Source organism: Periplaneta americana, chromosome 12, assembly GCF_040183065.1.
Source record: "Periplaneta americana isolate PAMFEO1 chromosome 12, P.americana_PAMFEO1_priV1, whole genome shotgun sequence".
Classification (NCBI taxonomy): Eukaryota; Metazoa; Arthropoda; class Insecta; order Blattodea; family Blattidae; genus Periplaneta; species Periplaneta americana.
In genome coordinates, this window is record NC_091128.1 from 166,442,916 (window position 1) to 166,469,022 (window position 26,107).

Consider the following 26,107-nt stretch of genomic DNA (forward strand, 5'->3'; position numbering starts at 1 on the left):
TACATTGGCTTAGTGAGCTACTTATTAAATTAGGTTCTCATCGTGATAGTAATGAAAATTTATAGAAAACTTACCCCTGGAAAAAGTCGTGGTTGCCAAAAAAAGCTTTCCCATTACAGCAAGTATGAGGTCGAAACAAAGACAATCCAGAGAATTAGAGCTTGTATACAAAACAAGTTTACTACCTGTAACTAGTATATAAAGTTTTATAAAAATCTGTTAAGACAGAAGAAAAGTTACAAATTTTGTCTAAATGCATCCCTCTGTAAGGGGCACTTCTGCTTATACCAACGTAAACAGAGTTTGTACACAAAACAAATGCACTAAGTGTAACTACTGTATAAAATTTCATAAAAATCTGTTAGATAGGACAAAAGTTACTAATTTTGTCTAATTGCGCCCCCCTATAAGCGGTAGTTCCCCTTATGCCAACGTAATGAGAGCTTGTATACAAAACATATATGTTACTTGTAACTGCTTTGTAAAATTTCATAAAAATCTGTTAGATAGGAGAAAAGTTACTAATTTTGTCTAATTGCGCCCCCCTATAAGGGGTAGTTCCCCTTATACCAACGTAATCAGAGCTTGTATACAAAACATATATGTTACTTGTAACTGCTTTGTAAAATTTCATAAAAATCTGTTAGATAGGAGAAAAGTTACTAATTTTGTCTAATTGCGCCCCCCTATAAGGGGTAGTTCCCCTTATACCAACGTAACGAGCACTTGTATAAAAAACATATATGCTATCTGTAACTACTGTGTAAAATTTCATAAAAATCTGTTAAATAGAAGAAAAGTTACTAATTTTGTCTAATTGCGCCCCCTATAAGGGGTAGTTCCCCTTATACTAACGTAATCAGAGCTTGTATACAAAACATATATGCTACTTTTAACTGTTTTGTAAAATTTCATAAAAATCTGTCAGATAGGAGAAAAGTTACTAATTTTGTCTAAATGCTCCCCCCTATAAGGGGTAGTTCCTCTTACACCAACGTAACGAGAGCTTGCATACAAAATATATATGCTACTTGTAACTACTGTGTAAAATTTCATAAAAATCTGTTAGGTAGCTGAAAAGTTATTAATATGTCCCACTAAATTTGCATTCTAGACCACTTTGCACCGTCTTGAAAATTAGTTCCTTGATAAGTGTTGTCATCTACGTCAAACATTATGAACTACATCTACAAATATGCCATTTTATGAGAGACGAAGCCTGTGGGTTGTGTTGTGCAGACGTGAAGTGAAAAAAAACTTGTTTTAGGTAGTTTCAATCTAGTTTTTGCGCTACATGCCTACAACAATTACTTCCGAAAGGTAAGTGAAAGTCCACAATCCTTTATTTTATTTAAAACTACATTTATATATTGTAATTGTCATTAAGTTACAGACTTCTGTTAGAAACCGTTAAGCAGCTATAATTTAAGAAAGAAAATATGGCGAGGTTGCGTATTTTGTACCGGCTTCAGTTTCCTATAATGTACCGGTACAATATAGGAACTTTCATTACAAATGTTTGAAATTATAGTGACGTATGAATAAAAACATACCTAATTTAAATCAGAAGTTATAATTTATTAACTTCTAATCATTTCAGTATGAATATAGTGCTGTAATTTTTATTTTTAGGAAATAAAACACATTCAATTCTGAATTTAAAATAGTCATGTCAGACGTTCATTACTAATAATAAGAATTACTGTGACATAAAAGTAGCAGAAACACACTAAATTATGCATTTAGAATTTAATCGAATAATTTCCACATTTCATGTTCTGGTGTTTTTAAGTTTCTTCCTTTGTAACAAATTATAAATGCATTTTACATTAATTCCAGAATGGCAAAGAAGCTTCAATACGGGACATGGTCACATATATACGCATATATGAATGGCGATCATAGAATAAAATGAAAGTGCCCGAATGTACAATGTGCCTAAGCCTACAATACTAAAACATGCGAAAAACAAAAAGAAAGGCCAGTATTGCTGTTGCTTGATGGACACACCAGCGAATAGGGTTTATAAAGAATGGACACTTCGCGTCGGTACCTTTGATGTAGCCGGACTGATTTCAATGACCTTCAAGCCAGCTAAAGCGTCAGATTCTGCTTTCTCCCTAGAGTTGGCGCTGACAACACACCAGCTAGCAGTCAACACAGCGGAAATATAACACATATAATTAATACATCTAGGTGCATTATGTAAAAGGCATATGACTCGGTTAAGAGGGAAGTATTATATGATATTCTTATTGAATTTGGTATTCCCAAGAAACTAGTTCGATTAATTAAAATGTGTCTCAGTGAAACATACAGCAGAGTCCGTATAGGTCAGTTTCTATCTGATGCTTTTCCAATTCACTGCGGGCTAAAGCAGGGAGATGCACTATCACCTTTACTTTTTAACTTCGCGCTAGAATATACCATTAGGAAAGTTCAGGATAACAGGCAGGGTTTGGAATTGAACGGGTTACATCAGCTTCTTGTCTATGCAGATGACGTGAATATGTTAGGAGAAAATACACAAACGATTAGAGAAAACACGGAAATTTTACTTGAAGCAAGTAGAGCGATCGGTTTGGAAGTAAATCCCGAAAAGACAAAGTATATGATTATGTCTCGTGACCAGAATATTGTACGAAATGTAAATATAAAAATTGGAGATTTATCCTTCGAAGAGGTGGAAAATTTCAAATATCTTGGAGCAACAGTAACAAATATAAATGACACTCGGGAGGAAATTAAACGCAGAATAAATATGGGAAATGCGTGTTATTATTCGGTTGAGAAGCTCTTATCATCCAGTCTGCTGTCCGAAAATCTGAAAGTTAGAATTTATAAAACAGTTATATTACCGGTTATTCTGTATGGTTGTGAAACTTGGACTCTCACTCTGAGAGAGGAACATAGGTTCAGGGTGTTTGAGAATAAGGTGCTTAGGAAAATATTTGGGGCTAAGCGGGATGAAGTTACAGGAGAATGGAGAAAGTTACACGACACAGAACTGCACGCATTGTATTCTTCACCTGACATAATTAGGAACTTGAAATCCAGACGTTTGAGATGGGCAGGGCATGTAGCACGTATGGGCGAACCCAGAAATGCATATAGAGTGTTAGTTGGGAGACCGGAGGGAAAAAGACCTTTAGGGAGGCCGAGACGTAGATGGGAGGATAATATTAAAATGGATTTGAGGGAGGTGAGGTATGATGATAGACACTGGATTAATCTTGCACAGGATAGGGACCGCTGGCGGGCTTATGTGAGGGCGGCAATGAACCTTCGGGTTCCTTAAAAGCCATTTGTAAGTAAGTAAGGTACATTATGTACTCAAATAAAATAAATTTGATCCATAAAATAATAAATCCATCATTAACTGTAATGTCTAGACTCTAGAGTTCCTTTATAATGAGAGTTGAGACGTTGACCCTAACAACAATTAAAATATGTAATGATTTTTGATAGCGTCGTAAATCGAAAAACAAAACTTACCTATATTATACTATATTATATACAAATATTAAACGAATTCGATACTTAATTTTATAATGTATTATATTATTTTATAATATAATTTATTATATCTGAAATATAACATATTATTATTACAACTAGTTTGTCACTGAGAAATAAGGAAAAGCTGTTAACTTGAATTTATTTGAAGCAAAGCGTTACTGGATTATGCAATAAGGTAGGCGATGTTTGGATCCTGTGTCTCAACTCTATTCTCAATTATTATCTTAGCGTATGCTCGATTACAATAACCTCTAGCGCTTGAAAGTGGAACTAAACGCTGGCGCACAGAGAAACAAAACACAGGAAAATTAGCTCAGTGTCCATTCTTTATAATCCCTATTCGCTGGACACACCATCCACAGCAAGAACGTAGATCCCCTGATGTATGTGGTACAATTTAGGAACTCAATGGTACAATTTAGGAACTCAATGGTACAATTTAGGAAACCAGTTGCCTAATTTGTACTCATTGCAGACATTTAGAAAACTGAACGTAATGACTTTATGTTAACTTGAAGTAAACTTTTCTTTTCAGGAAAATCCCCCCAACATACTAGAAATTAAGATGTCGCTATTGAAATAATTCAAACTTTGTCAGTTAAAATTAGAAAAAATAAAATGTGTAAAGTGGTACAAATTAGGCAACTCTCCCCTACGTAGCTCAGTGCAGGGCGTAGAGACCCCGGCGGTAGCTGGTCCTTGTGGAGCAATAAATTGAACGTCATCGAATCTGTTACTTGGGTAGTTTTGCAGTTGCAACGTTCAGTGGTTCTTCGTTATCTACGAGTTCTTTCTCGCCGTTCATAGATTACCGACACTTCAACAACTTCTGCCTTGAGTTAGTGCACTGCAGTCTGGAGCTGTAACGGCTCATTTGTTAAGCTAGCCCTAGTTCGACTCCCGACGTGAACTTTACACTTCCGTGATCCAGTTCAGGTATTTAACACTGAGAAATGTATTATTTTAATGTACCGAAGTACATATGATATTTCCATGCAGAATATCTGCATGGAAATATCATATGTACTTCGGTACATTAAAATAATATATATGATATGCGTAAATCACTTCGTGATTTAAGACGGCGCTTATTCCGTCGGATCCCGGCCAACTAGTCACTCATATCGAGTGCACCTCAGCACATGTGTGGACTTCGGTCCTGCGTTCATAGACATCTATGACGTAGTGCAGAGGGCGGCCACTAGAGGGAACCCAAGAGTTGGAGCTTAATCTGAGACGATTCTAACCGGCGTCGGAGTTGTATCCGGTGTGGCTTAGTGGATAAAGCATCAGCACGTAGAACTGAAAACCCGGGTTCAAATCCCGGCGCCGGAGAGAATTTTTCTCCGTTCCATTACTTTTTCATCGTACTGAGAAATGTATTCCTATCTCATTCTGTTGTATTCACAGTAACGATATTAGGCCGCGTATTTTATAATAGTAATATACGTTACAAGAGCGATATGTTGACGTTTTCATGGTCGAGGAAAAGATTGAAAAAGCGAAACGTAGTTGAAAACAAACATACCGCTCGTGTATCGTACATTATTTTGTGCGAAGATCGTTTATTACATACCTGAAAGACGAATTTCTAATTAGTTGCAATGAAATCTCCATGTTGGTTTCTGTTTAATGACGGCAACTTCGGAACACGAAAATATCTTTCTTCAACATTGTAGCTATAAAATGTTTTCTGTGTTTACTGTACTCCAGCAGGCCGTGATATACGTCTGTCTTTTTTTTTCCCCCAGTCTATAAATGCGAACTTAAAACAAACGGTAAGGTTATGTAATGATTTATTTTTCATTTTAATATTTTAACAATATTATTTATATAACATATTGCAGTAATAACATCGACATCTGGAATCTTGTTGATTTTTTCACGGCTTCCTTAATGTTACTTGTATCAGGAATGCAATAAGTTTCGTTACTTAATTTTTGCAAATATTTAAAAACAATAATTAACATTGCAATTTAGGTGAAATTGCAATGGTAAGTTTCCAATTTATAATTATTACTATGTTAAACGTCTCTGAAAATAATATGTTAAAAGCCTAAAGCAGTAAAATGAATGTCGCGCTTAAGCGGTAAGAAGAGGGAAATTGTTATGTGTGTTACGTTGGGAATACTGAATGTGGTATTTCACACTTACCGCGTATTGGTTCTGTGCGGAAAACAAGCAAATACGCACGATCTCGCACAAAATAAATATTACAAGTCTAATACCTTACTATAATAATACCGGACAGCTGTATACTAGCAGCATTGGCGTGAATGCCAAAAATCGCGGACCTGACATCTAGCGCAGAGGGATGGAATTACGTCCACATATACAAATATTAACATAGCGGGATTCTGACTATTGTTTAAAACGTGAGTTACTAATGTGGAATTATATATGAAACACTTAAGAAATGTTGAATAATATTTAATGTAAAATTATCTTATATCAAAGCTGCATATTATGAGAAATATTGCATACTTCATATTACTTTCCGTAATTAATTGTTACATATTTTTTCTTTGGTTTACCGAGACAAAATCAATCTGATATTAGGAATGAATTTACAGTAATGTTTTATATACGCGTTGCTGACAACTTCAAAGATGAATTTGATAGTAAACTGATGCTTGTAATAATTAGTAAAGGCATGTGGCAACAATAAAACCTAATTTGATAAAACCTTAAAATCCAATGCATTTTAACTTCTATTTATGGGCAGGGCATGTAGCACCTATGGGCGAATTCAGAAATGCATATAGAGTGTTAGTTGGGAGACCGGAGGGAAAAAGACCTTTAGGGAGGCCGAGACGTAGATGGGAGGATAATATTAAAATGGATTTGAGGGAGGTGGGATATGATGATAGAGACTGGGTTAATCTTGCACAGGATAGGGACCGATGGCGGGCTTATGTGAGGGCGGCAATGAACCTTCGGGTTCCTTAAAAGCCATTTGTAAGTAAGTAAGTATTTATTTATTAGGTCTAAATAAAAAAAAACTAATTTGTATTTTTCTATCAACACAAAGACGAAGGAATTAGGCCTACTAAAGAATGTTGTTGACTTACGTTTTATGAACTGTCGGAAATCGAAAGTACGATTTGGAACAATTTGTAATGCTGCAATTGTCACAATTATAAACAGCACATATAAACACCCTGACATTTTAACACTCGTACTAATTCATAAAACTATTAACAAATTAACTAGCCCAGTAACAATACACATTGCAGTTGATTACAGCTTGTTTCGAGAGTACCTCCATCCCGGCAGGTAGGTAGCAGCACCATCGTCGTTCGCACGTAAAACTGCTAGCTGTCCGGTGTTATTATAGTAAGGTATTTGCTACAAGTCTAATACATGAAGATAAGAATTAAGTGTTACAGACGCGACACATAATTTCTCGCTATACGATTCAAGCGTTTTTTACAATTCGGTTCTTTTACCGTATGAGAATTACATTAGTGTTTACAGTATACAGGGTAAGTAATGTCATTAATTTCAGGGGATTATTCTTTGAGATATTTCAAACAAAAAAAGTTTAATACAATTTTGTTCGTTTTCGCTTCCTTTTCGAGATAAAAGTTGTTTTATATTAAACATTTCATAGGGTGTTTTGGGAAAGCCATTGATTTAATTCCCAATATGCTCAGTCAGGTGATTGAATTATTTTAGTTTCGTCCTTCAGATGTGCAGAAATTTGATCCGAACAAATGTAATACGGCCTATTGAAAAAAATATTTTTCAGAACGAAAAGTTACATTTGTTCGGCTCCATTTGATTTTTGCTCACCCACTTGTAGAATTTAACTTGTGTATTCACCTGGGGAACAAAACTACATTCACACAAAAATGACTTAGCCCCTTTTACCCAAACACTATCGAAATGAGGGGGAGGTGGAGAGTTTTAGAGAGAAAAAAAAGAAAGTGCGCCAAGGAAACACCTGTACATACTCTGCTTTGTCCATAAAAAAATTCCATCAAGACCAGGCAGGGAATCGAACCGTAACCTTCTGAACAGAAGAACAGCACGTTAGTGCTTATCTCTTTATTCATTCATTCATTCATTCATTCATTCATTCATTCATTCATTCATTCATTCATTCATTCATTCATTCATTCATTCATTCATTCATTTATTTTATTCCATAGATCTTACATGAGCAATGAAGCTTTAAGATGTGGAACATGTCAACATTTTACAATATTACAATTACAATTTTTACAAATTTTTACAGTTTTACAATTTAGTATTTTTATAATTTTGTGCAATTTTTTACAATATTTTGGCGAGATGTATTGAGATGAGGTGAGGTCCGAGGATTCGCCAAAATATTACCCGGCATTTGCCTTTTGGTTGGGGAAAACCTCGGAAAAACCCAACCAATTAATCAAATCAAAGGGGTTGATGCCGAGGACTCGCCATAGACCATCCGGCTTCAGTCCCATGGCTGTGGAAAAACCTCGGAAGAAACCAAAGACCAAAGGGGGATCCAACCCAAGCCCGAACGCAGCTCCGGATCAGCAGCCCAGCGAGTCTGCCGACTGAGCTACATCGATGGCTCTACTAAAAGTATACAATACATAGCCAATCAGATTATTAAATTTACAAACGCAAACGATCATTCATAAGTTGAGCTATATGTACAATACAAAACAAGTTAATTAAATTTAAGGCATAAACAATTCAACCAGTTGTGATATACAGAAATTGATAATACATATCATGCAAACTACTTCAAATTACAAACACAAACAATTTATCAGTAGAGCTATACAGATTACTATTCAATTTAAAGCATATACAATTCATCGGCCAAAACTATACAAATATATACAATACAAAGTAAGCAGAAAAATTTGATTTACAAGCATACAAATTTGTGCAATTAATATCAAGTAGATTATTTCAATTTATAATCATAAACAATTCATCAGTTCAGCTATACAGACTACTATACAATTTACAGCATATACAATTCATCAATTAAGCTGTACAGACTACCATAAATTTACAGTAGGCCTATATACAATTCATCAGTAGAGCTACACAGACTAGTAATCATTTTAAAAGCATATACAATTCATCAGCCAAACTATACAAACATATACAATCAAATTAGTTCAATTTACAAACTTATTATCGTTGAGCTATACAAAATTGTACAATTCATATGAAGTAGATTAATTCAATTTTTAAGCTTAAACAATTCATCAGTTGACTTATACAGCATACTATTCAATTTACAGCACATACAATTCATCAGTAGCTAAACAAAAATATACAATGCATAGTAAACAAATTAAGTCAATATAAAAACATATTTTAGTTGAGCTATATAAAAATTGTACATGTCATTTAAGTAGAATAATTCAATTCACATTATTGTATGGTTCCAAGTGTCTGAGTATTAAATAAATAAATAAATAATAAATAACTAAAAATAAATAAATAAATAAATAAATATATAAATAACTAATATAATAACTAAAAATACATAATTAAATGAATAAATATTAAATAACTAAAAATAAATAATTAAATGAATAAATAAATCACTAATAAAGAACTAAAAATAAATTAATAAATAATAAATAACTAAAAATAAATAAATAATAACTAAAAATAAATAAATAATAAATAACTATAAATAAATAAATATTTTAATTGATTTTTGGACATAAATGACATTTCCTATATTTATAAATAACATATTTCATTCTATAATTTTCTTTTATTCACATTCTGAAATTGCACAAAGTTCGTCAATATAATTTTAACAAAATAGCCTAATTCTGTCGTCTTGTCTTACTCTGATAAATATTGTTCTTTCCTAGACTGACAATAAGGGCGCAAATAGCCATAATACCTGACGTGCTCTTTTAAACCCACTAACTAGACTGACAATGAATTTCTTCTCAGATGCCGTGAGATATAAAGACCAGCAGACAGGACTGCCTGGCTGTACGTGGGCAAGGTGAAGCACGGCACGACCGAAGAATCAATCAGAAACTTCCTATTAAAAAACAACATAAAAGAGGGCATAACCTGCGAAAAGCTAACTACAAAAGGATCCATGGAAGCCTTCAGGGTTGGCATTCCTTTTAAACACCTCACCGAAGCAGAGAAGCCAGAGTTCTGGCCTAAAGGGATCCTCGTTAGAAGATACCTTTTTCGAGGCCACAGACGCACCGAAGGGGCTGCCTTCGAATAAGAACACCTTAAAACTGCTCCTATGGAATACTGAGGGACTCAGACACGTTCTGCAATATATTCCACCGGACCTCACAAAACAGTATGACTTAGTGATTATGACGGAAACTTTCCTACAAGAACCACTAGACCTACCCGGGTTCTATGGAGTGCATGCATACGCAAGAGCGACAGGAGGGAGACCAGCGGGAGGGGTGTCCTGCTTCCTCAAACCGTCAGCTGGAAAGATACTGGAATGCAGGAAAGAGACAAATACCACAATAGTCAAGACAACAAAACTCACATTAATAGGAGTATACATCCCACCAAACACAGCAACTGAAGAAGTAATTGATACCCTACTAAGGACAACAAGCCACGTTGCAGATCAACCAAACGTAATACTGGCGGGGGACATCAACTGCAGAACCGACAAAGCAAGTCAAAAGACGGACCTAGTGCTAGAGGCACTAGAAGAAGAAGGGTACACACTAGTAAACGATAAAACATTCAAAACGTATTTCGCCCACAACGGGGCAAGTGCTATCGACCAAGTGTTTTACAGAGGGAAATCCTTGCGCATCTTGAAACAAGAAGGTTTATGGACTTCAGGAGCAGCACTCATCAGAAAGCACATACCTGTGTCTACAACATTAGAAATAACACACCAGATAGCACCAGCGAGAATAACACCAGAACAAAGACCCTCTAGGAAACTAGACACGGAAAAACTGCAGGACATGGAAGTCATAGACGAAGTAAGCGCACTTATATCAGAGGACCGCACAGAAGAAGCGATGCAACTTGTTAACAGCTCTTTCAACAAGGCTTTTATCCTAAGGAGGAAATGATACGGTAAAAAATGGTTCGACGCCGAGTGTTACAATTCACGGAAAGAAACACTGCGGGCACTGCACAGAGCAAAGAGCACGAATGAGAAAGAAGATATAGAAATTTACGCCAGGAAGAGGAAAGAATACAAACTAATAATACAAGCAAAAAAAGCAGAGTTCATCGAGAAAGAAGCCAGGCAATCAGCTGAACAAGCGAAATCAGATCCCTTCTTAGCGCTGAGAAGAAAACAAGCTCCCAAGGCAAGAGAGATCCCAATCGAGAGCTGGGAGGAACATTTCTCCAATATACTCAACAGGAACGGCGCAGATACAGCCTACCAAGTCAAAGCTACAAACAGCATACCAGAAGCAAGCATCCTGATCACCGCAAACGAAATCCAGGAAGCTATCATGACTGCAAAGAAGGGAAAGGCAGCAGGACCGGACAGCATATACGCAGAGCACCTAAAGGAAACACAAGAACTGCTACTGCCCATATGGAAAAAGCTATTTAATCAATGCTTGAAAACCGGGTCAATCCCCGACAGCTGGAGAACGGCCCAATTGACAATATTGTATAAAGGGAAAGGGCACACTGAAGACCCTAACTCTTACAGGGGCATAGCTCTACAGAACACTATATATAAGATCTTCTCTAAAATCTTAACTAAAAGACTGATCATGGAAGTGGACAAATTCATCCCAGACTGTCAATTCGGCTTTCGAGAAAAAAGGAGCACTTTACAAGCGGTGAAAGTTCTACAAGAAGAAGCAGAGCAGACCCTTAGATACAAGAAAGGCAAATATCACGCTGTCTTCATTGACTATAGGAAAGCGTTCGACTTAGTCAATCGGAACATCCTCATAAACAAGCTAAAACAGATGCTGGGAGACACACACCCCCTAGCCATTATGATTGAGGCTCTTCTGACATATAACCACATTATTATTAACGACGGCGCAGTCCTATCCGAAAAGGTCAGACAGACAAACGGCGTACCGCAGGGCGACCCTATGAGCCCCCTGCTGTTCAACATCTTAACAGCAGACATCATAGACATAGTTAAGGACCTACCCACAGTGAAGCTAATAATGTATGCAGACGACATGGCTCTAGGGTCGCACTGCAAGAGCGATCTGCAAACAGCACTCGAGAGGCTCGAACAGTGGGCCTGCAAAAACAGCTTCGAGATCAACAAAGAAAAAACAGTGCACATGGTTTTCAGAAAGGGAGGAAAACCAGCAAAAGACGAGAAATTTACCTTGCAAGGAGATATGCTGGAGACCGTGAACACCTTTCGTTACCTAGGTGTATACTTGCAACCGACAATGACTTCCTACAGGATACATATCCAGGAAAGAGCAACGGCAGCCACGAAAGCCATAAACAGAATTCAGAACATCGGCAAACTCTCCCTGACCACAGCTATGTCATTATTTCATGCAGTCATAACACCGATTGCCTCCTATGGAATAGAATTAATATGGGAGAAACTGACGAACAACGACCTTGCAAAGTTAGAAAATGTGAAGGCAAGGTTCCTGAAGAGAGCCCTAGGAGTAGGAAAGCAGTCCCCTACCAGGATCGTCTACGTGCTGGCCAAAGAGAGTTTCTTCATAGAGGACCTCAGGCTGGAACTAATGCTACCATCAACAGGCCCATATCAAGCACACCTGGAGACACGGCGTAGGAAGCAAGAAGACATCGACCCGGACTTCTATTGTACAACCGCAATGACGGACCGGAAGTGGACAGAGACGTGCCAGGACCAAAGACACGTGGTAACCAGACTCGCTATCCACGGCTTCCACCACAAGATATGTAGGACGCAAAGATTCCACCATCCAGACGACGACTGCATTTGCTCACTGTGCGACCGAAAGTGCGAACGCTATCACATTATAATGTGTGGAAAAAGAACAAAATCCATAACAGACTACAGTGACTAATGTGACAGTGACAAGATCAACATATATAAAAGTCATACTTAATACTCTTTCGAGTGCTCCTTATATGTATTATTATATAGTCTAGCTTGAGAAAATATATTTTACAACTCGCGTGTAAGGAAGTGAATTTACGTAGGAAATGTAATCTGATAATAATTCAACATTTTTACAACACCAAAGTTTATCGAAAGATTCAACTATAAAAATATTATTACCGGAAAACAGCTAGAATTGTTTTGAAGTTGTACAACCTGTACTTGACAACCATGCTCTGAATACCGCCAACGATTACGATTTTTCAACAATATGAAAGAAGAGTTGCTCGTGTTTACCATGACGCAGCGGAAATTCTATTTTAATCACAGAGTTTGAGTGTTAAAGCAATATAAAGTCGGGTGATATTGGGATAAAATATAGTCGAACAGAGCTTTAATTCGTAAAATTCCTTTTATTACACATAAATTTGGTGTATATCGTAAACATAATTCAACTCTAAGGGCCCTCTATGAATATTTAATGTGACTATTACACTCTTACTACGTCATACTACTTTTAACCAATAAAACTGTACGAAAGGACGTATTTCAACCAATCATGGCTGCTTATCGCGCAATTTTATCGCGTCCCTAGCATTCGTTTAATTTTATCGCGTCCCTAGCATTTGTTTAATTTTATCGCGTCCCTAGCATTTGTTTCTTTGTTTGCCAACATTTGAAACTGCGCTGGTCTGCACGTCAAAAAAAAAATATATATATATATATATATAAAATTACAAACCACTCCAGTTGATGCACAGCAGTTTCAAATATGACTCGCATTGGCATTCAAGAACAAGAATTAATAAAAATCACTGATCATACCTATGCATCTTCTGAAATCCGATTTACAAATAAATGAAGAGCACCATTCCGAAATCCTGAATAAGTTGAATACACCATGTAGTCCTAAATCAACGAGTTCCACTTCTATTACGCACACGTCCAATATAACATCAATTGAACCACCAACCACATTCAAATTTGAAAATTGTACATTCAATAATTATTCCTTTTAAAATTATTCATGTTTATTTTTATGTCATCGTCGTTAATTAAAACTTTTCTAACACTTGTGTATATTAGTCAGGTTATGTTATAGCATCTGCTATATGATATTATGGATAGTCACGTATCAGAGATTGTTTAATATTAAGATTTATTGAAAATCATCTGTCAAGTGACGTTGATTACTGGGATTTGGATAATTGAAGTGGAATGTTGCATTTTAATAAAAATGAAACTGAATCAACAAAGCCTTCTTGACTAGTAACATTGCCATCGTGTATAATAGATCGATAACTTCTCGACGAGAAGGCATTGCTCACTACTGCCATCTAGCATGCATCTAGCGTAATATTTGTAATGTTGAGCTATTACAATAATACATTTGAAGACAGTTGTATTTTCGTAAGTCAATTAATATTTTATTGTATTGGAATACTTCGTTACTTCTAATCTTTATATACTTTCTTCTAATCGTGTAATAGTCAATTAAATCCCACTCGAGTTTTGATTTTCTCTAGATAAATCAAAACGTCTAGTGAGATTACTGTTGATAAACAGCTACACAATATAAAAAGAGATCTCTAGCGGTCATTATCAAAAACACTTTTTCTCCTTCTCTTTAGCGTGACCATTCTAGTGTTGGATTTCTGAAAGGCCATTGGTGCCAAACAATTGACACGAGAATGACCTCCCATGCTTATGGAGATGAAGTAATTCAGCAGCTCCAGTTGTTGCTATAGTAAACACAAAATAATTACGAACATATGGCGAAACTCCATGTTATCGTGATACAGTGAAAAGTAGACTACGAAACTTTATGCACTAAATAACATGAAAATATGTATGCAAATATACAGTAAAAACTGTTGAAATGTGCGGTAAAAATTAAAATATATTCAGTAAAAAATACGTTTTAGGCGTTTAAAAATCCGATATATATGAAAATAATTTAAAGTAATAAGTGTTAAAAATCCATATTGCACAGAAGATAATTTTCCATCAGTAGAAAAACAAAACAGCAAAACAAATGAATTACGAAATTTGTTTGTTCGTTCCATAATGTGCGACAATACGATCTAGCAGTCCGTGACGAGAAATTGTGGGTGGGAATGTAACTAAGAAACAACACTCTGAAAATTTCTTGCAAAAACAATAGGGCGATTTGTTATAGTTCTGTTAAAATAATTTATATAAACACTAGCCGTACCCGTGCGCTCCGCTGCACCCGTTAGAAATAAATATAAAGTAATTGCATAATTAAAATAGGACATTTGATCCAGTGAACATTCGTGTTTGATGGAAGGATAAATCGTTTAATATGTTACTTAATTTAAATTGTATTTAAAATATTAAAATGCGATCATTTTGATCCAGAGACCACTCATTTGGAGCAATGACAATTCCTTTAACATGTTTCTTAATTGTTATTACTAATTATTTTTGCAAAAGCGAAAATTAACAGAAAAAATTTGGCTACAGATTTATTATGTTTATATTATATTATATTATATTATATTATATTATATTATATTATATTATATTATATTATATTATATTATATTATATTATATTATATTATATTATATTATATTATGTAAAAAGTGTGTTGATAACGGATGTACTCGAATTAGAAAGTTTTTAATTTGTTGTGGGAGCTCTTGAATCTCAGGAGGAACAGCTTTTACATCAGCTCAACATAATCTGCATGCCTCATTACCCAATGTTTTTGCATTGCATTTATTGCATATATATTTTATGTATTTTAACACGATTCAATTGAGCAAAGTTAAAATTTGAATTATAAAATAATGGATTGCTAAGCTAACGTACTATTACTGCATACTAAATCAATACACTCTCGTTGTTCGTTAATTCTCTGAGATAAAAATGAATATGTTCATAAACATTATTTTAAGAAATACAGGAAATGAATATACAGAATAACCTATCAAGTTTTCTGTGCATAAGAATCTATTTTAATCTTACCTGTCCTCAATTCACTCACAAGTTACTGTAATAACATTATAGCATTATGTCCATCCAGAGAAACTACACTTTCCAATGATGAAATAATAATTAATTATACAAATCGGTTAATTTAGCTTCCGATATTACTTCATAAAACACAGAAACATTGTCTGTAGGCTATCTTTCATAGCTTTCGATTGTTGTATCCAAGGCCCCTTATAGACGAAGTCATTTGTTTTTTATTTCAATACACCGCCTTAGATGGCAGTTATTTTAATTTTAAACTCATTTATCTCATTAAATATCATTCCTATCAAAATTTTTCAAAGAATAGAACTTATCAGAAATCATTTTTAAAGAAACTTTTGATATGTAACATTTTTCACAAAAATCAATAATAAGCGAGATATTTCGATTCATTTAATTCAGGCCCCTTATAACCCCCCTTTTAAATAATGTATTTTGAATGCCATATAGCCTAAAATCTAAGTTACAACGCACTTAATTAATATTCCAATTTTCATCGAAATCTGTTCAGCCATTATCGCGTGAAAAGGTAACAAACATACAGACAGGCAGACAGACATACAAACAAAAATTTCAAAAAAGCGATTTTCGGTTTCAGGGTGGTTAATTATATATGTTAGGACCAATTATTTTTGGAAAATCGAAAATTACCTGAAAAATTTCGGCTACAGATTTATTATTAGTATAGATTATTGAAAATAACGCCGATACAGTTACTTCCACATCTAAAGAAAAGACGTGAAAATAAATTGTAACTGTATTAATACCACAGACGGGACTGATGTCTGATTTTCTTTGCGTTACTTCATGAACAAATGAAAGTGAGAGATGGAAAACTGTACAAAAATGTACGCGACATATATTATTAATTCGGTAAGGTACACCTTTTTTATTACTCACACATTTGTTTTTTCATAAAGTCGAAATTCATTAAATTATCAACAATTCCATGCATGTAAATAATAATAGATGTTTGTATTTCGGATCTAGGCTAGCATATTTCATTACTTATATCCATAACCTCACGTTTGCTAAATAATAAACTCCACAAGCTTTAAACAATGTTATTTAAATAACCATTATTCAAAAGAGACAGAATTCACCTCAATAAAGTTGTTGTATGCAGTTAGGGTACACGAAAATTGTTACTTTATGCTTCAGAACCGGTTAAATATTAAATATGAATGTTTCTGATCCAGATTCAAAGAGTTTTATCGGATAAAATTCGAGAGTTAAATATGAATTTAGATTGAGGTAACATGAACTTAGATTAATGCTTATACAACAGAAAATCTGGGTTCATCTTGGCTGGCGGCCATTTTTAACCCTTAATCTCGGTTCAAACGCTTTATATAACCGGCCCTTGGAGTTCTGAATCTTGTCAGTGCGCTAAAAGGATCTCTATTACATTTGTAGTAACATTGAATATGTCTAATTCGCATTTGTACAGGAAGCAACGTTATTTTATTGTAAGAATTTACAAAAAAAAAAACGCTAACGCACTCAAAAATAGCTTGAATTGCTGTTTATTTATTTCATTTGCCATAGCAACAACAATGAAACAATTGAAACAGAAGTTTCTGTGAAAATCTATACTAATAATAAATCTGTAGGCGAAATTTTTCTGGTAATTTTCGATTTTCCAAAAATAATTGGTCCTGACATATATACAATTAACCACCCTGAAACCGAAAATCGCTTTTTTGACATTTTTGTTTGTATGTCTGTCTGTCTGTCTGTCTGTCTGTCTGTCTGTATGTTTCTTACCTTTTCTCGCGATAATGGCTGAACCGATTTCGATGAAAATTGGAATATAAATTAAGTTCCTTGTAACTTAGATTACAGGCTATATGGTATTCAAAATACGTTATTTAAAAGGGGGGTTACAAGGGGGCCTGAATTAAATAAATCGAAATATCTCGCTTATTATTGATTTTTGTGAAATATGTTACATAACAAACGTTTCTTTAAAAATGATTTCTGATAAGTTTTATTCTCTGAAAAATTTTGATAGGACTGATATTTAATGAGATAAATGAGTTTTAAAATTAAAATAACTGCTATCTAAGGCGGTGAATTGAAATAAAAAACAAATGACTTCGTCTACAAGAGGCCTTGGACACAACAATCGAAAGCTATGAAACATAGCCTACAGACAATGTTTCTGTGTTTGTATGAAGTAATATCGGAAGCTAAATTAACCGATTTGTATAATTAATTATTATTTCATCATTGGAAAGTGTAGTTTCTCTGGATGGACAAAATGCTATAATGTTATTACAGTAACTTGTGAGTGAATTGAAGACAGGTAAGATTAAAATAGATTCTTATGCACAGAAAACTTGATAGGTTATTCTGTATATTCATTTCCTGTATTTCTGAAAATAATGTTTATGAACATATTCATTTTTATCTCAGAGAATTAACGAACAACGAGAGTGTATTGATTTAGTATGCAGTAATAGTACGTTAGCTTAGCAATCCATTATTTTATAATTCAAATTTTAACTATCCTCAATTGAATCGTGTTAAAATACATAAAATACATATGCAATAAATGCAATGCAAAAAAATTGGGTAATGAGCCAAGCAGATTATGTTGCGCTGTTGTAAAACTTGTTCCTCCTGAGATTCAAGAGCTCTCACAACAAATTAAAAACTTTCTAATTCGAGTACATCCGTTATCAACACACTTTTTCATAATATAATATAATATAAACATAATAATAAATCTGTAGCCAACATTTTTCTGTTAATTTTCGATTTTCCAAAAATAATTGGTAATAACAATTAAGAAACATGTTAAAGGAATTGTCATTGCACCAAATGAGTGGTCTCTGGATCAAAATGATCGCATTTTAATATTTTAAATACAATTTAAATTAAGTAACATATTATACGATTTATCCTTCTATCAAACACGAATGTTCCCTGGATCAAATGTCCTATTTTAATTATGTAATTACTTTATATTTATTTCTAACGAGTGCAGCGGAGCGCACGGGTACGGCTAGTAAAATAATAATCTTTGCTGACTTGTGAATAGCCATACGTATTTCGAAAATGTTCTCAGCAATACATTCGTTTTAGGCATTTATGATTTCAAAAATATGATACGTTTTCTGTATAACGATTTTTTAAAAACTGATGTTGTAGTTTGTTTCTTACTCGTGTAAGTTCTGTGACTACAAAGAATAAATTTGGAGAGTGAAAACGTGTTAATATTTAGCTGTGCAGTAAATTATGCTCGTTTTGTGAGCAAGAGTTCAGGTAAATGAATAAAATTATAAAATTTACCATTCGTAACGATAAATGGACTGAATTTTTACGAAACACATAAAACAAACAATAAGAAAGTGTGTACCACTATCATCTTCGTGGTATTCATTTTATTTGGAGTTTCGGTGAATATTCGTACAATGTAATACTAACATATGCATTATAGGTACCCACCGTTATATATCTCCTAAAAAAAAAGTCAACGGAAATAGCAGTTCGATAAATGAAACTATCGACAATCAACTATCGATACCTATTGCTTGAATAATGAGAAACAAAATTTGTTTGAATGTCACCATAGCGGGTATTTCAAACGCTACAAACATAATTTGAAAATATCAAAGTGAAATTGAAAAAAAAAACTTCCTACAGGGTTAAATTGCAAGGTGAAGAATTGTAATTATGGAGTTATTACTCGATTTTTTTTTTTTTTTTTAATTTTTGTGTGTTCAAACAAAGATATGTTGTATTCGTTTTTATGTGATTTATAATAGTGGATTAGAGCCCGCTCTGCCGAGAGGTAAGTTATGTTTAGACCACGGAATAGAAAAAGCCTCCCTCCAAAAAAAAGAAGAAAGGTAGTAAAGACGTGGTAGTAGAAAAAAGGGAAGGAAGAAAAACATCGCTGAATTCTTGTTCAAACATGTACATGGAAAGCTGTTAGTAAATTTTATCTACCTTTCAACACCCAAAAATGATTAGTAAGAACAATTAATTGGGAGCCTTGAGCGATAGAAAAACAAAAGTATTAATAGGGGCTTAGCCCCCAACCCCGCTATCTGTTTTATTAGAAAACTTTTTTTAGAATTGTAAGTCTCTAGCTAGTTAGGCCTATGTAAAAAAGCGATAGAAAAATAAAAATGTTAATTGGGGGGGGGGGGCCTTCGACCCAAACCCATTCCACTTGTATGTAAAGCAAACCATTTTTGGAATTCCAGAACTCTCGCTTACTTACTTACAAATGGCTTTTAAGGAACCCGAAGGTTCATTGCCATAACTAAAGTTAATGATGACTTGAATTCTATATCCATATGGTCGAAAACGCACGGACTTAATTTAAATGCAAGTAAATCGCAGGCAATCTTAATAGAACATCAAAGATCGAAGTGTGACAAACAAAATTTGCCACCGATAATTGTAAATAATACTACTATTCCATACAGTACGACCGTGAAGAACCTTGGTATTTATATGGATTGTCACCTGGAATGGAATGAACAAGTGAATCACACTTCCAAAAAAATATTTTCCATTATTCACTCATTAAAGCGACTGAAGAACTTTCTTCCTGATAAATTAAAATTAATCCTTGTACAAACACTCGTGATGCCACACTTTGACTACTGCGATATTATATTAAGTAACCTAAATGCAAATTTGAGCAACAGGCTACAACGTGTGCATAATGCGTGCGTCCGTTATATTTGTAATATTCGTAAGTATGATCATGTTTCCCCGTCTTTCCAAACTCTGTCTTGGCTAAGGCTAAGCGATCGACGAGCTCTGCATTCCCTTGTTCTCTTGTTTCAAATTCTGCGCACCGCTACCCCAATATATTTGGCTTCTCGTTTTCAAAATTTATCGGCATATCATCAGCTAAGTACAAGATCTCATTATAACAATTTACTCATTATACCCTACCACAAGACATCTTTATATTCTTCATCCTATACAGTTTCAGTTGCTAGAAATTGGAACTCGCTTCCGAGTGATATAAGGGGTTGTTGGACAATAACTTCATTTAGGTCAAAATTGCATAAATTCTTACTTAACAGATGAATTGCTGATTAATATTTGTTACTTATAATGAAACTAACATCTGTCCATTCTTAATATTATTATCTTTAATTTCTCTAAATAGATTTACAAAACCTCTAATGACAATTACATTAATATTCTCATTATAGAAATAGAAATATATATATTCTCCCTGTAACATAGTCCTAGTAAGCTTATATTAAATTAATTTGTATCATTTTACTAGCTATCTCAAATATTAAATTAATTATAATTGATTGAATTAAATTAGCTCATAAATTAAGTTATTACTTTACCTTATAGATTTATCTAAATTTAAATAAATGTGTAGTGAAGAATATTGCTGGAGAACCTTTTAAGTGTAGTGAAAATATTTGTAGTTTAAATTTATGTATTGTATTGATTAAGGCTGGTTGAGTGGAAGAGAAGGCCTTATGGCCTTAACTCTGCCAGCGAAAATAAAACATTATTATTATTATTATTATTATTATTATTATTATTATTATTATTATTATTATTATTATTGCCGCCCTCACATAAGCCCGCCATAGGTCCCTATCCTGTGCAAGATTAATCCAGTCTCTATCATCATACCCCACCTCCCTCAAATCCATTTTAATATTGTCCTCCATCTACGTCTCGGCCTCCCTAAAGGTCTTTTTCCCTCCGGTCTCCCAACTAACACTCTATATGCATTTCCGGATTCGCCCATACGTGCTACATGCCCTGCCCATCTCAAACGTCTGGATTTTAAGTTCCTAATTATGTCAGGTGAAGAATACAATGCGTGCAGTTCTGTATTGTGTAACTTTCTCCATTCTCCTGTAACTGCATCCCGCTTAGCCCCAAATATTTTCCTAAGCACCTTATTCTCAAACACCCTTAACCTGTGTTCCTCTCTCAGAGTGAGAGTGCAAGTTTCACAACCATACAGAACAACAGGTAATATAACAGACCTCTCGCTAAATATGTGAAAAAAATATACATATTAATTGAGGGGCTTTGATTCCTTCCAACAACTTAAATATATGTCGCGGGAAAAATTTAATATCTGAACCATGTTCAGGATAAAATAAATATAAAAAAAGCATTATTATTTATTTTGAACAAGTTATTTATTTTGGTCTAGAGAGATTTGATTTTTATTTAAAATTTTTAGTAATGAGGTACTTATAATGCAAAGTTTCCTAATTTACATAAACAAAGCTAACTAAACAAGGCAGAGTAGGCTAAAGCAATACTTATCATTGAAATAAAAAGAAAGGAATTACAATTTAATTTCGAACGTCCAAAGGAAAATATGTGGGTAAAAACTGTAATTAATAATAAATAAGTTTTGAGAAGATACTGGGATTACGTATTATTGAAATAAAAAAGAAATAATTTTAACAAGTTAGCTATATTAGAATAACAATCGATAATATACTATTTCCAGATAATAATATGAATCGATATTAAATAGGCTGGGGTTACCTATAACTCTTTAACTTCGCTTTAGAATATGCCATTAGGAAAGTTCAGGATAACAGGCAGGGTTTGGAGTTGAACGGGCTACATTAGCTTCTTGTCTATGCAGATGACGTGAATATGTTAGGAGAAAATACACAAACGGTTAGGGAAAACACGGAAATTTTACTTGAAGCAAGTAAAGCGATCGGTTTGGAAGTAAATCCCGAAAAGACAAAGTATATGATTATGTCTCGTGACGGGAATATTGTACGAAATGGAAATATAAATATTGGAGATTTATCCTTCGAAGAGGTGGAAAAATTCAAATATCTTGGAGCAACAGTAACAAATATAAATGACACTCTGGAGGAAATTAAACGCAGAATAAATATGGGAAATGCGTGTTATTATTCGGTTGAGAAGCTTTTGTCATCTAGTCTGCTGTCCAAAAATCTGAAAGTTAGAATTTATAAAACAGTTATATTACCGGTTCTTCTATATGGCTGTGAAACTTGGACTCTCATTCTGAGAGAGGAACATAGGTTAAGGGTGTTTGAGAATAAGGTGCTTAGAAAAATATTTGGGGCTAAGCGGGATGAAGTTACAGGAGAATGGAGAAAGTTACACAACACAGAACTGCACGCATTGTATTCTTCACCTGACATAATTAGGAACTTGAAATCCAGACGTTTGAGATGGGCAGGGCATGTAGCACGTATGGGCGAATCCAGAAATGCATATAGAGTGTTAGTTGGGATACCGGAGGGAAAAAGACCTTTAGGGAGGCCGAGACGTAGATGGGAGGATAATATTAAAATGGATTTGAGGGAGGTGGGGTATGATGATAGAGACTGGATTAATCTTGCACAGGATAGGGACCGATGGCGGGCTTATGTGAGGGCGGCAATGAACCTTCGGGTTCCTTAAAAGCCATTTGTAAGTAAGTAAGGGGTTACCTATAATGCATCTAAGCCAATTAATCATTCTTAACGCGATGAAGGGACTGAATTTTTAAGAAACACATAAAACAAACAATAAGAAAGCGTGTATCACTATCATCTTCGCGGTATTCATTTTATTTAGAGTTTCGGTGAATACTCGTACAATGTAATACTAATGATTCTCTATTATTCTATATTTTAAAGGAATATTGGTTATCAGAGGCATGTTTTGTGCTTGTAAAGTGTACCTAATGTATTGTAAAACTCGTCTGAATTCCCGCCACATAGCAGTAAGTTTAGCAGCACGGAGTGGAGCAGACACAAACAACTGTCTTCCTATCTTTCCCCCCACAGCTGCTATTGACAACGACGCTCCGTACAGGAGAGTCTATTGGATAAACACATGTTCATTCTTGTTTTTCGTCTGGAACAAAGATGAACAAAATTGTTATTTTGGAGGATTTTTTAAAATAAAATTGGAGTACTGTACTATCAAGTAATTTTTATTTCTGATAAATAATTTCAACCTGAATGAAGTAACTTCTGATTTAAAATAAAGCACTATATACAGGGTGAGCAAAGGAAACGGGAGATTTTTAAATAGTGAAATTAAACTTTAGATATTGTATTAATGGCAAGTATAACATCCCTCTCTTCAATTGATCAGTGACAGGTTTATTTTTTGCTGATCGTAGTTATTTACCAAAATTTACATATAACCCGAAAAAACTAAGTAGGCCTATATGATTATGTCGCGTGATCAGAATAATGTACGAAATGGAACTATAAAAGTTGGAGATTTATCCTTCGAAGAGGTGGAAAAATTCAAACATCTTGAAGCAACAGTAACAAATATAAATGACACTCGGGAGGAAATTAAACGCAGAATAAATATGGGAAATGCGTGTTATTATTCGGTTGAGAAGCTTTTGTCATCTAGTCTGCTGTCAAAAAATCTATAAGTTAGAATTTATAAAACAGTCATATTACCGGTTGTTCTGTATGCCTGCGAAACTTGGACTCTCACTTTGAGAGAGGAACAGAGATTGAGGGTTTTGAAAATAAGGTTCTTAGGAAAATATCTGGGGCTAAGAGAGATGAAGTTACAGGAGAATGGAGAAAGTTACACAACACAGAACTGCACGCATTGTATTCTTCACCTGACATAATTCCCTTTTTGCTGGTTGTGTGGAAGAGAAGGCCTTACGGCCTTAACTCTGCCAGCTAAAATAAATCATTATTATTATTATTATTATTATTATTATTAATTAGGAACATTAAATCCAGACGTTTGAGATGGGCAGGGCATGTAGCACGTATGGGCGAATCCAGAAACGCATATAGAATGTTAGTTGGGAGGCCAGAGGGGAGAAGACCTTTGGGGAGGCCGAGACGTAGATGGGAGGATAATATTAAAATGGATTTGAGGGAGGTGGGATATGATGGTAGAGAGTGGATTAATCTTCCTCAGGATAGGGACCAATGGCGGGCTTATGTGAGGGCGGCGATGAACCTCCAGGTCCCTTAAAAGCCAGTAAGTAAGAAATTATCAATACCATCTTTTGAAATTCAAAAAATCGTCTCGCAAATTCTTAAAGATTCCCTGCAGATTATACAATTATTTCATTTATACCATTCAGAAGGTCTTAATTAAGGATATGCTAATTTTAAATAAAGTCTTTTATTTATAAGTATAATTTTAAGGTCATCTCCTAATATTTTATTTTATAATTGATAATCAATAGTGCTTAATTATTACATGTTATTTTATAACAATATTCATATCGTCCCTCCTCTGGCAAACTAGCGAAAGTGAAAATAAGCGCCCCTGCACTTAGGGTCTATATTGTACTAAGTACTAAGTACAATATAGACCCTAAGTGCAGGGGCGCTTATTTTCACTTTCGCTAGTTTGCCAGAGGAGGGACGAATATTTAATTAATTATACTTAGTTGCTATTAATTTCCGGATCCTCGTGCTCATCCTTAATTAAGGTCGAACGATTTATTTCTCTCTCTCTTCCTCCCTCTCTCTCTCTCTCTCTCTCTCTATATATATATATATATATATATATATAATCCGTGGCGCTACAGCCCGTGAAGGGCCTAGACCGATCAGCCGGCTGCTGGCCTCACGCCCACATGTCGAAGCAGAGGTGGACGATCATCCAACCAGAATGGAGGTATCGTGTGGTCAGCACGATGATTCCCCCAGCCGTTGTAGCTGGTAATCGCAACCGGATTTCGCTACCCATCGTAGCTCCCCAGGTCCATCACGATGCTGGGTGGACACCGGTCCCATACACTGGCCGAAATTTCATGAGAAAATTTCTTCCGCCATGAGGACTCGAACCAGTGCGCATTCCATAACGCGAGTCCTAGGCAGGATGCCTTAGACCGCGACGCCACGGCGCGGGACATATATATGTCATTTGCATGTGACCATTACTTTTTGAAAATGACGTACTTCAAATGCCCTCCACCAACGTGCATACATTCCTGTAATCGCTCTTTGAAGTTTCTCATTACACTTTGCTACATTTAAAATGTCTTCACTAAATTCTCTCTTCAGTTGTTTCGCGGCTTGTTTGCGTATACCTTACTTCTAGATATCCCCATAAAAATAAATCACATGCACTTAAATCGGGATATCGTGCAGGCCAGAGAATGTCTCTATTTGTCGATATGACATGATTTCTAAACAAATTTCGTATTTACGTCATAGAGATGGCCGCAGTAGGCTATGTGCTGTTCCACCGTCTTGCTGAAACCAAGTTGATCTGTTCATACGAAAATTTTTTCTTCTCAATTGACTAGTGCTTAAAAAAATTGAATTATTTTCACATAACGCACTGAATTAACAGTTTGCGCACGACCATTGGCAGTTTTTCTTTACCTTTAGTGCTGAGCCTGTTTCTTCTAAATTGCGAACCCAGGTTTTAATCGCATGTGAAGAGGACCCAGGATCATGACGACGGAGTTGAAAGTGGCGGCAAAACTCCCTACGAGCAGCTACTGCGAATTGACCATTTAGACCATACATGCGCACAATTCTCGGTTACGTGAGGCACTCGATTTGAAATAGTTTGTTTACTAGGAGAGGAGACTGCAGAGTAGGATGGGAAATATAAACTGCTGTGACCTGC

General features: G+C 34.9%; 1 protein-coding gene across 2 annotated transcripts in view; it reads right to left on the reverse strand.

Moving 5' to 3' along the window:
- Positions 1-26,107, reverse strand: part of LOC138711154 (inactive dipeptidyl peptidase 10) — a 491,022-nt gene that overhangs the window by 245,988 nt on the left and 218,927 nt on the right. The window lies entirely within an intron of this gene.